At 23.2% G+C, this 13857-nt stretch overlaps 1 protein-coding gene across 3 annotated transcripts in view; it reads right to left on the bottom strand.

Moving 5' to 3' along the window:
* Nucleotides 1-8506, bottom strand: part of LOC129614461 (acetylcholine receptor subunit alpha-like) — a 224514-nt gene extending 216008 nt beyond the window's left edge. For all 3 annotated transcript variants that reach the window (XM_055529053.1, XM_055529052.1, XM_055529054.1), the window contains exon 1: nt 8468-8506. The gene's annotated coding sequence lies outside the window, so the exon portion shown is untranslated. The remainder of the gene's footprint in view (nt 1-8467) is intronic.
* Between the last annotated feature and the right edge of the window lie 5351 nt (nt 8507-13857).

Here is a 13857-nt window from a genome sequence, read left to right as displayed (position 1 = left end):
CATTTTTAGTACATTTGAGAGCCATTTTTATTAACACATTGTTGACCGGGTGTTTTTTATAAGAACTAACGCGTGTGTCCGGCGATTTTTGGGAAAAATTGAAAATTCTCAACACTTTTTTTACATAATATATTTATTAGAAACTTTTTTATTGCATAATATATTTATAAGGAACTTTGCACACATTGTATTAAATTACATGTTTTAATATTTTTTAAGAGTATGATAGGCTTCGTTATCGAAAGACGTCATATGAAGTTCCCGGTTAACAATGTGTTAATGGCAATTTACTGACCTGGCCACTGCACCCAAAAATTTGCAATTATACAAAATTTATAAATTTCTCTTCTCTTACAAATAAACTCCAGCTATAGCTTTAGTTAAATACAAGAGACTGAAATAACACATCCTTAAATAAAAAAAACTTAGACAGAGGTGCAATTTTGATATTATAATAGCAGTTAGAGTTTTGAAAACATTCGTATGGCTATCACCAGAGTTAGCAAGGTAAACTCTACCTATTATTTTGTTCTTGTTCTTTTATTATTATCAAATTCATCATAAATCTTAGTTATTTAAATTGTGTTTTTTTCTTGAATTTCTTATAAATGACAATTTCCTATTGCTCGACAAAATAACATTTTTATACGTACATATTTTTATATATTTGAGTTTAATAAATGAATCGTGAAGAAAATTATTATAAATTGTAATAAAAATTTATTTGAATTTTATGGAAATTGTATATTTTATTACGAAGAGTAACAAAAAATCAAGTCAATAATTAGTTTCAAAAAATTTCTCCTTCATTTACAATAATGACTCTGGTTGATATAAAATAATTTTAATTATGTTTATTGAGTATATATAGATGTTGTTCAATTACAATAAAATTAATGAGAAAAAGTAAATCATTTTAATCTTAATTTATTTTTTTTATATTTATATTATCATCTATTTTGATTTATAACAGTACAAATATAGGCTGCCATAATAAAATATGAATGTAGCTGAGTATAATTAAAGATAATAAAAATTTTTTGTGTGATTTTTTAATTTTTAAATTGAAATATTTTTTGTTTTCTTTTTTAATATTTAATTTTTAAAATGTTTTTTAATTAATGCTGTTTAAAATTATTTGTTATATTATGATTAATGAGCTCAAATGGGAATTTTTTTGATTAAATCTTGTAAAATAATTAAAAGAAAAAATTACTTGGGAGGGAAAAAATTACTGTTCTTATAGATGAAGTTTCTATATATGCTACGTTCACGCAAATATTTTCTTTAGAAATTACAATAACTAAATTGTAGTTTGGTTTAGAAATAAAATTGTCCTTCTGTTATACAAATATTTCTATATTATACTGGAAATCACATATTTTATCTTAGCATTTAAAAATATTTTAGTTGAAAACCTAAATAACGAAATGTTAATATAAGGATATATAAATGATGATCTTTTAGGATATTGTTAAGGGTAAGGCTGCTGTCGTTAAATATGACGAAAGCGGCGGCATGTTTAGTTGATAAATGTAATAAAAATTTTTAAACCAAAACTAAAACATAAAAATATATGTAAAAATGTGAGTTGGTAATAGCTTGAAGTCTCAATTGTTCCTGTAAAAAAATTCTAATAATCGTTTGCAATAAATATTTTTAAAAACAATACGAAAGATATTTTTTTTACTTTTGATTCCAACCCTTTATATCTCAAATAATTTTACTTTTTTTATAAAACAAAAATAGAATATTATGTAATTGTTATACCGGCTAATTTAAAATTTCAATAAAAAACCTATTACAAAATATTTTTATAATATTTTCAAGAGGAATTAAAATTCATTATCTAGGACCAAAGATACATATATCCAATATTACGTATGCATCTAATATTTATGTAACAACAAGAAGAAAAAAAATATTCTATAATTACATTGCATCTTTTTTTTATTAATTTTAAAATTTTTGCAAATGTTTCATTACCATATAAGTATGTACATAATGTTGTCTAAAACATATTTTAATTAAAACTTTTAATTTTTTCTGCTTAATTATTACTTAATTACGGCATTTTCATTTTAATGCAAGGATATTATTTTTTTCTCTCAAGGATACATATAATATTAAATTTATTCAAACAACAAGCATAATAATATCTTTGAACCTGTCATCCTTAGGGCGTCTGTAAGAATTTATCTTAATATATATGCCTTAGACTTCTAAAAATAATAATAATATTGAGCTCATGGAAAACAAAGTATGAATTAAGACGGTAGGTTGAAATATTAAAAAGCTGACATAAGAGAGTGAGTATGTTCTGTCCTCATATACAATATAAGATTAATTTCTTTTTATTCTTAAACTTCATTCCAAATAATAAACTGACAAACGAATTTTATTGTCGTAATATAATGTAGGTTTATTTAAAAATCTTATTTCAAGGACTTCTAAATAAAACGGTAAATATAGTAAATATGCATAATTTTCAACAATTATCTCTTTAGTTGTACAATTTAATAGTTATACCTACTTATGTTTTAATCAAAAAGTTTTTTAGTAAAATTTTATGTATAAAAATATTTTTTTATAAATGAATAGCTAATTACTTTCCCTAATCAAGTAAGTAAAAGCAAAAAAAAAAATTAAATCATGGAAGAAAATTTAGTTTGAAAGCACTAATAATTATCCTTCTGTAACTATATCCATTTTTTTTTAAATACTATGACCTTCATAATTTTATAATATTTTATTATTGTTTCTAGATTCGTTATAATTAAAATTCAAGTGTACATAACGTATAAGTATGTAGCGTCATTTTTCATTTTTGTAACAGTATAATTATTTACTTGTATTTATTTAAAATAAAAGTAAAATTTAACAATTTTGACTCATTTTAATATTTTTGGAAAATCGTCATAATGAAATTCCCTACTTTTAGGGAAGCGACAATTGAAGAATCTACTGAGTAATTAAATTAGTCAGTTGAAATATGTTTGTATTATGGCGACATCGTTTATTTTTTGTGTAGGATTTTCAATTTATAGCTAATTTTAATCTTTTTTAAATCATAGTTAGTTAGACTTGCAAAAGAGTTGTTTGTTATACCCATATTGGACGTATATTCGAAGGCTATACTAAATTTGCATTACCATTTATAACCCTGAGATAAATGGTCTGAGATATATACACTCAAATGTATATTTTGAATTAGCATCGAATACTGAGTCGATTTAGCTTTGTCTGTCCGTCCGTCCCAACAATAACTCAAAAACTAATTGAGCTAAATTCACCAAATTTGCAAAAATGATTTATTGTAGTAAACGCCAGAATCGTATTTAAATTGAATATGATTGAGATACTGATTCGGGTAGCTGCCATACAGCTTTCAAATTTATTTGGCTATATTTCAGAAGCTATGTGGGCATTGAAATTTCGTACAAGCGAAAAAATTAGTAGGACCAATGTGCTTGATAAAAGTTGTTGAAATTGCTTGGCTGCCATACAACTCCAAAAGTTATTTTGCCATATTTCAGAAATTATTCAGCAAATAGTTTAGAGCGAGAGTATTTTCAATAAAACTTTTTTATATTATACAAGTTTATGTGGTAAATACCATTTATGTATAAAATAGCACTAGACAAATAAAAAGTAAAAAAGTTATATGAAACTGAATGTCGGTTATCTCATTAATTTGTGCGCGTATCACAGAGTTATACAACTAAAATTTGGTAATAGCTTTAAATGTTTTTTTTGCTCCCTTGCAAGATAAAATATTGCGTTGATTAGCTATTTTCAATTGAGTCGCTAAAAGAGAGGCGCGTCTTACAAAATTAACGTAATAGAAAATTATTAACGTGTGCTCACCTAATAATAAAATAATGTCAAGGTTTTTAAATTTGCTGACAAAATAATATTGTCAGCATTACAAAATTAATGATGCACATTAGTTTAAAACTATTATGTACAGTAAAATAGATGAATATAGATAAAGTATAGTAGATGTACAATAAAAATCTGTGCACAAAAAATTTATTTTGAAAAATTTAAGATTTTTTAGTTTTCGAAAAATCATTGAGAATTTTGTATGTAAATATTTGTACTACATTTTTGTAAAAATATTTCTATTCTTAAAAATTAAATACTTTTTTATTTTAGAAACTTCTGAAAGTTAATTTCCATGCATATTGTGTTCTGATTGAAATTTTCCATCATGTGCTGTTTATTTTTAAACTTACATAGTGAAAGAAGGAAATTAAGAAAACTTCTTATAATTTTATGTTTATTGAAAATATTGTAAAATTTCTTAAAATTTTATTTTAACACTTTCTAGTTATTGGCATTTACATAGTATTTTTTAATATATTACCAATACCTTCTGAGAATTGAGAACAAATTTGTTTAACACTCAAATGTTAAATTTATTTTATTTGCATAATGCATGGTTGAAAAAAGTTTTTTTTTTTTCAAAATTTAGAAAATTTTTTATTTTTCTTAAAGGACATTTTATTTATTTTCGTTATCTTTGTTACGCTCTGAAATTTGTTTTTCCTTTAAATTTGTTAGAAATTTAAATAAAAAAAAAGAAAATTTTTTCTTTAAGAATTTAAAAACAATTTCTACATAGTTATAAATTTTACCATTCCAAACTTATGCTTTACACTAAGGTACAATGTATGTACATATATTGTATTTTTAATGATACTCATGGAGTATATATGAAGTAGAAGAAGTAAAATGTACAAGAAATGTATAGAAGTGAAAGAAATTTAACAAAACTGTCAATACTTGACACATACACGCTTGGCAAATAAAATATGTAGTTCATAACTTATATTTACTCAGTCAGTCACTATATAACTAAACAAAATATTTAAGTCAAATGTTAAAACAGTACTCAAAATGTGTGATATTATTTACAGTGTAAGGGAGAAATGAAAACACTCATATTATTGTAGAAACACCAATAAAAGAAATTTTCTACAATAAAACCGTAGAAGAAAAGAGAGAGAAAAGGACAACGACCACACAATATATAAAGTTTACTAATGCCCGCAAGGGTTTATTTTGTTTATGTTTTACAAAGCTTAAGATCTTAGAATCTAAATACATTGTATATGAAAAATGTATAAAACAGATTTCATTATAATAGGATAAAAATATGACGATAAGAATTCTTCTATATACAATAAACTTTTATGTATTAAATTTTTATAAATGTTTTTGTTAGAATAGAGTAAAGAACTTTAGAAATTTAAAATAAAATTCTTAGAAAATCTTGAAATACAAACCTTTGTATAAGAAGAAATACTTTAACTTATAGGAAAATATTGTTCTGGAATAAAAATTTCTAGTTTAGTTTAGAAAACAAATTGCTTGTAAAATGAAAAAATTTTAATTACAATTTATTTTGCTTGAATTGTGAAAAAAAATCTGTAGCAATAAGAGGGCTGTAGTCGTCTTGATTCCCTTACAAAGAAATTTTAATATTGCTCTTATTACAGACAATAACAATCAACAAATTATATTCAATTTCGATAATTGTAAAATGAACAAGTTAAAAGTGAAAATATTTTGGAATTACTTGCTATGATTTCGAAAATTTCAAAAATGTTAAATTAGTTAAGTATAATGATATATAAATATTTCCTCCAAAAACTTGACATGCGAAATTTGGTGCATTTACCGCATGCAATGTAGTCGTTAATTAAAAATTAAATTTTTAAACTTGTTTTACTCGAAACTACTAACTTTAGAGGCTTGATTTCAACAAAGTTACTAAAAATAATACACAATTTAACAATCAGAAACAGTTTTAAATAAAATTTTTAAAAATAAAATAGTGTTTGCGAATTTTCTTATTATCATGGGAGGATTCATGAAATTGCCGTGTTTAATATTGACATTATTAGTTGTTACACCAAAATTATGCTCTATGAATTCATTCTATATAAAATAGATAAAATTGTGTCTTTAAATAAAATTTGTCTAGCTCTTATAGTCAAATTGTTCAAGTTCTATGAACGTAATATGCAATTATTTTGAAAGATTAATTCTATAAAGAAACATTAATTTTGTAGATTAAAAAACGTGACAAACTGCATAAATTGCGAACATTTGTTAATTTAGTAATAAAAAACATGAACAAATAAAGCCAATACTAAAAACCAATTTCTTTTACATCAGAATATTATAAAAAATTTTGTTAATGTTGTGTTAGGTTCTATATGTTAAAATTGCAATGTGACTTTTTTAGCACTTATATAATTACTTTTCTTGACTCGCACAATCACCCCTTAAATACGAGCATTTTGTAGAACGTTTCTTTTAATTTTTTTAAAGATTGCTTACATTGCTCATCCTAGAAATATGCAATTTTCGATATTTATTCGTATGTGAATGAAAGTAATTTTAATAATGTAGATTATTTGCTAAAGCAATATTTTCATTTGTTGAAGGGAAAAGTGCTACATTACTATCCTAACTTTTTTTTTAAATTACTGTGTTAAACTTTTATTTCGTGTTGTTATTGTTAAATTTTTCTTTTCGGATAAATTTTACATTGTGTGAATTTAATAATGACAAGAGAACTTTGAATCCACTTTCGTTTTAATAATAATTTCTTTGTTTAAAATATTCATAACTTAAATGAAATTTCTACTCATTGTATATGTGTATCAGTGTATTATTTGTTCCCCATTCAACTGGATATTATTATTACATTTTTCTAAATTCAAATATTGCTCATAACATATATAGCAATGCATAAATATGAGTACATACATAACGTGCTTACATTTTTATAAATATGCTTAATATATGCATAATATATGTATGTGTTTAGCTACATTATATCTGAAAGGTTATAGTATCATTGTGAACCAAATATGAAATAAAATATATGCATGCCTGTGTATGAAAACTTAGTGAATATTTTAAGCTTCTTTATTTTTTAAATGATGATTTCTACAAAATAGAACTTGGTTTACTAAAAAAATATTTTCGTGATATTTTTAAAATTATATGAATTTTCATTTCATATATGAATGAACACGTACAAACAATAAAGAGTATAGAGACAAAGCAAGTGATCTGAATAGAAACATAAAATGCACACAATATAATAAAAATTTCGGAAGTTTGTAAACTCAGAAAAAAAAAACACAAAACATTTGAAAAAACATTTTAGCAATAAGTTTTGTTTCCTTTTATACACAAATACAATTTCATTTCCTGATTAGAGTTATTGCGCTAAACTTTTGATTTAATAATAATTTAGAAAAAAGGAAAAAAAAAATAAAAAGGTTTTTATTGGAAAAGTTTTTCAATGTGTACATAGCATTAAGTAAAGTAAAATTTCAAATTTCACGATATTGTGAAAAGTTTTATTTTGTTTTAGAAAAAGAAAAATAGATGATGGACCTAGAGGTCTCACAATACAATATATATGAGTACTTATTTTATATACATACCTCCATTTTAAATTTCAATATAAACTTTTAGATTTAACTTTATAAATTTATGAAATATGAGAATTCACATTGTATGGAAATCACGGAGAGAAGTTCTTATACAAGAACAAATTCGAGAATTCTGTGTGTAAAGGTGAAATTATTATTTATAAACTTTATATAATGCTATATATATATAGATATTTTATTGTATATTTTTTTTGAATTTATACAAATCACGTAGCTATTAACATTTGAATAAATCTCTTTCTTAATTTTATGTTTCAACACGGACGAATATTATGAAAAATTATTTAAGGACGGTTCATTCTAAGTTATTCTCAGAACCGATATTATTCTACAATAGTAGTGAATATCCTATAAAAACAACATAAATTTTTCTACTAAAATATTCGAAAATCTTCTATGTCATTAAAACTTTTGATTCATAATAATATATGAAAAAATTCATATTTACGATAATTAAGTACGATCATATTTACGATAAGTAAGATAATTTAGTTTTTACTATTTTTGGTCAAAATTTTAAGAAATGAAAAGGAAAATATTGATTATTACAAAAACTTTTTATGATATTTTGTATAATAGCCACCATAAAGTCTAATGCAATGACAATGACTTGTTTTTGACAATAAAAAACCTATTCGTTTGATCGAAACTTCAATACCGTATGCCCTATAGCGTGTAAATATGGACAGCGCAAATAAAATTACTGTTCGGATTGTATTCAAATTAAATATGAGAAATTGAGGTATCTCCTCGCAAAACCAGAATATGAAGAAGTATTATGATATACATATTATGTCTATAATTCAGATGATGATTGTTATGAAAGGACAGTTTATATGCTATGGTATAGCATATAAACTAGTCCTTTCATAATAATATGCTAGTATAATTTCACCAGTATAAGAAAGCAACATAATGCCCGTAAAAAGAATCAATTTTCAAAACATGTACAAGCTTAAGAACTTGCAATCATATCTGATACTTACCGTTTTTCTTGTAAACTCTCGTTTTTCATCACACTGAAAATGAAAAAATAATATCAATTAATATGAGGAGATATGGCTTACTTAGTTTCGAGAAAATGTAGTCAAAACAATGGTTTGTAAATCTGACTTAAAAAATCTAAGTTTGGAACTTGTATTAGCGTACTCTTAATATATTAAAAATCATATTCTAATATTTAACTAATAATTTTTTGATTAATGTCGGTAAATGGGTAAGTCGAACAGAAAGACATAAGAACAATTATATGTGAAATTAAACGATTTTATTAAATTAAATTTTTTAGAAGAGTTCGAATGCGTCAAAGCATGCTTTTTAATTTTAAAAAACTCAAAATTGTTAAATAGATTACGTTTAGGTTTATTTATTTTTTTTTACGGAATTCTTAAAAATTTCTTTAAAAAAAGTATTAAATGAGATCAAATATTTATGGCCCCTTTTAAATAAATCATTTACGTACGGAAGATATTACGAAATATTAATGTTACATAACATATTTATTCATGTTTGTATATATATATATTCATTTGATATTATGCATTATAGAAGAATTTTCAGTTTAATCTTACATTTTTCTTTATTGTGACATCGAAAAGCTTTTAAGCTACTTTAAGATCAAATTGTGAATAATCACTTAAGTTTTATCCCATAGAGTGCAATTATTATATCATCACATACCTATATATAAACACAAACAAGAAAATATTATAATATACGAACTTACATATATTATCAAATTAAATATGGATAAAAGTTTTTAACGAAAGGGAAAAACTTTTTTCATTATTTCAAATCAAGAGTTATCTGCAACGACAAAGAAAGAAGAAGAAAGTAAGAATATGGTGGATGAAGAAAATAAATATAGAAAAAGAAGGAAAGAAAAATAAGAAGAAAACTCATGGCCTAGACCATTTTGTACAACTGCAAAAACAAAAAGACAAAAAAAGAAATTGAAAAATATTTATATTGCTTCCACCATTTTGGGGTTCGCCACTTATGTTAAATTTCTAAATTAGTTTCTTTTTGTTTTCCCAGCAGCAGCATTCCTATGCTAAACTTAGCTTAAATGTTAATGACATGGTCCACAACATTTTTATTTTTTTTTGCTTATTTTTATTTGTTTCCAAATTTTTACTTATTTTTTTTTTCTCTTATGCTCTCCGTCTCGCTAAAGTAAAGCTCTCTTTTTTCAACGAAAGAAAAATCTAGTTTGTCTTGGTATTATTGATATACTTAAACGTTTTTTACTCAGTGCTTAAAGTGAAACCGCAGTTTTCAATATTTTATTTTATTATAAAAATTTTAAACAAATGAATTAATAATTAATATTATTTCCTATAGATGAAGGGAAAAATATATTTTAATCATTGGTCAATTTACTTAAAAAGTGGGAGATAAGTTTTATGGTTTTCTTTATCTCAATTTGAGTTAAAAAACAAAATGAAGGAAGTAAATTGTTACGGGAATTCTGCAAGTAACAAAAGGATTTCTTACATAAACAATTGAAAACTAATTATTTTGTCTACAAAAAAATTTATTAATTTTTTTTTTGGAGTGGAAAAATTAAGAAATTTTCGATTGCTCCATAATTTTATTTATTTTTAACTTGATGTCTGTAAATGCACTTATTATCATTGCATCACATTGAATTTATAAATTTTAAAAGTAATAAAAATTAATTCATTGACACTCATGTTTACATTGCATTTCCACACACATTTTAATATGTTAAAGCAAAATTACGAGTATAGATTTAAAATTTTATTCGCATTGCAAATAATAATAAGAAGAGCCTAGAGTTTCATTATTCAATATAATCGATAACATGCACCTACTACCACTTCATACAAAACCTTTTTATTCTAATATTCTTTTCGGTTCTTTCTCCACTCTTTTCTTTTGTAAAATATTATTTGTTTTCTTTATATTTCTTTATATTATTCTAATCTTATATTAAAATTAATGCTTGTTATTTTTTGTTTAGCACATCTGGTGGTGGACTTTTCAATTTAACATATAAACAGAGATTCTTTTTCTGGAGTGTGAAAATCGACATTTTGAAAAACTATTGAAAAAAAAACAAAAGAAAACTCTTTTAAAGTGATATGAAAAACAAACGACAATAATGAAAGTTTTAAATGACAAAAACAAAACTTAAGAATTTTATTAAAATAGTATGTGCAAGCAAACAGAGGAATAAAAACAAAAGTAAAGAGTAATTTACGAAAACAAATATGAGAAGAAAGTTAAAAAATAAAATAAAGTATAGAGAGGAAGAGAAATTCAATAAATCAATATTTTTCTATGTGTATGTGTTTTTTCATTTTTTTTTTGAATGGAGATGGGAAAAATATTAACCCTTTCCTAAATCGATGACCAATATTCAATTGGATAAAAAGTAAATTTCAAATAACAATAAGTTAAGGTATCTAATTTTTTTATATCAGGCTTTTTTTTTTTGAAACTTTCAATGGCAAACAGACTATAATTGTTGGTTCTATTACCCTATACCCGTCTTATAAAAAAATTGTTATTCTTGAGTTGTTAATTTTAATTTTGTAAGAAATCCGTATTTTGTACATATATCGCACATTGGGAAGAATAACGACACATTTCAAAAAAATAACTTCGACTTTCGGAATTTGAAGTATTTATAGTCGAGTGTAAATTACTATCGAAGTCTAAAACAAGTTGTTCTATACCAACTGAAAGTATGTGAAAGTACTCGGATGTCAAATTATTCTAAAAGTATGTGAAAAAATGTTATATATTACTTTGTTACAGAAAAGCTTTATATCTTAAAATATAATAGTAATAAGAGCAAGTTTGCGGCTCTACTTTTTGACTTAAGGCATTGCTCTCACAAATGTCCGACGTATTATTAATTAGCATAAATTTTTTTTTTTGTTAATATTTCAGAAATTAGAAATTTACTACACACTTTTAATTTCATAAATACAGGTCTAATGGACATACAATTAATTCTTTTATTAAACGTATAATTTGAAGTTTCCCGCAAGGGTTAAAAATTTATTAAAAAAAAAAAAAACAAGGAGAGAAAATAAATAAAAGTTAAAATAAATGTTAAGTTAACCATTATCGGTAGCTTTTCTCTCTATATACATTATAAGAATATTATGTATTAGAGAATATCCAAACAAAATAAAATTATTTCTCAACTTTTGCATATTATTTTACTGTTTTTTTTTCTTTCTAATAAAATTTACAATATTCTAGTTCTTATTGTTGCTATGTAATACACTTTATTACTTGATGATATTGAAACTTTTCCACAATTTTTTTTTTTCTTTCTCAAAGTTGTTCTTTTACTATAATGCATATAATAAGTTGTGTATGTATGTATGTAGTTTTTCTATATAAATTTTTTTTTTTATAGAAAAAGAATCAAAAAAGAAAATTCTTTTATTTTAGCTGCTAGTATTTTAAAAAAAATAAAATTTTTTTTTTTTTTTTGGTTTCAGATAAAAAGACAAAAGTTGCAGCATTATTGGATTAAAAAGATTCTTGATTATGTTTTTTTTTTCTCGTTAATTGAGATGAAATGATATATGGTTGTATGACAGAATAAAATTCTAATTGAAATATAATCAAGAAGTGGATTTAAAATTTTGTGATTAAAATCATAGAAAAGTTCAATAAAATAAAGTAATTAAAAAAAAATAGTTTGAAACTTTTTAATATTAAGTATATAGAATTTCTTTCACTAGACGTGCTTCGGGTCTAATGGATATTTGCATATTTGGAATATTATGTGTAGTTCGCTTAATTATTTTAAATATGGGGAAGGAAATTTGAGTTGTAACTATAATAAATATAATAACGTAATATTTTGAATCGGGTGCATATTTCTAAATCGTCCTCGTCGTAATCAAAAAAAAATTTTAATATTTTTAAATTTTATTTATTTTGAATTTTTTACTTTTGAATAATTTTATTTTCGTAAATATTTTAATTCAAGATTTGACTGTTTTATTTTTGCCTACTAATTTCAATATTTAATTTTCGCCATTGAAAAACTTTGTGTACAGTTCAAGTTAGCTAGTATGTACTATGCTAATACATTATTCTTACAAAACATACCATGTAGTACATTAAAACTTTTGAATAGCAAACAAAAAGAGTTGCAAAAGAATTTTGTTCTGTGCTTGAACTTGGAAAAATTACGTTTTATTTAATGATATTAGTTATTTAAAATTCCTTCAAGAAGGTATCTTATAAGAAGACAACAAATATTTAACATCTTTAAACTTTAGGTAAGGATTTCAATGAATATAATCAATTTTACTATTATTTATTCCGCTCTACTAGGTCCTTTTAATGAAAAAACGAATATAAACTTTTTGCATTAAATTTTTCCATTCTCTTAATATTTATTAGTAAAATTGTTAAAAAATTAAAATATTAACAGTTTTCTATAATATGTACACATATTATAATATATTTAATATATAAGCTAAATTATTACATAAAATTGTGCATATTATTTTGTCTTTATATTTTTTTTGTTAAATTGCGTTAGTGTTAATTTATTTAGAGAAAAAAATCAAAATCTCACATTTATATAAAATAATTATATAAAATAATTTTTCTCCACTGTTATATTTAGTTGTATTTAAATTGTGTTTTTAAGTATGCCTAGCTAGAGCTACGTAACATTAACTAAAGGTATATCTATCTACTTTATAAAAGTTTACAGCTTCATAATTCCAACTGTTAATAAAATATTAATTAGTTCCATAATTTGAATAATGACAAACTAAATTATAGTACAAATTTTACTGCTAAGGAAAATTTGTTGAATATTAATTTAAATTAAAATTTTTTTTGCAAAAATCACATAAAAAAAGTTTATAATATAAAAAATTTTTTCTTAAGACAAAAACTGTTCCAGAACAACTTTTGACAGAAAATTAAATTTCAATTTTGAAATAAATTTTCTTAAAAATAAAAAACAAGAAAAAAATTAAATAATAATTAATTTCAAAACAAATATGAATTTTATAAAATAAGAAAGAAAAATCTTAACCAAAAACTCATAAATAATGAAAACTTTCAACAAATATTAAGAAATTTAGTCGTTAGTTTATTTTTGATTAACTTTTATAAATTTATTAACAAAACAATGAAATTTTACGTTTTCCTCTTGTTTTTTAGTTTGACAAATTTATTACTTTTAAATTTCCTAATTTCCAACAAAGTAAATAATTTTTGGTTGTAAAATTAAATTTCGAAATAATTTGTTTTGTTTTTTTAAAAACCAAAAAAAAAAACACAATTTTTCATTTTTCTTCCTCGTTTTTAGCACTTTTCCAAAAATTTTTTGAAAAAAAGTGCTTATTAGTTTCACTCTGTC

The sequence above is a fragment of the Condylostylus longicornis genome, unplaced genomic scaffold (assembly GCF_029603195.1).
Source record: "Condylostylus longicornis isolate FDR11 unplaced genomic scaffold, ASM2960319v2 ptg000110l, whole genome shotgun sequence".
Lineage (NCBI taxonomy): Eukaryota > Metazoa > Arthropoda > Insecta > Diptera > Dolichopodidae > Condylostylus > Condylostylus longicornis.
The sequence above is the reverse complement of the archived record's forward strand: the minus strand, read 5'-3'. Positions and strand labels throughout refer to the sequence as shown.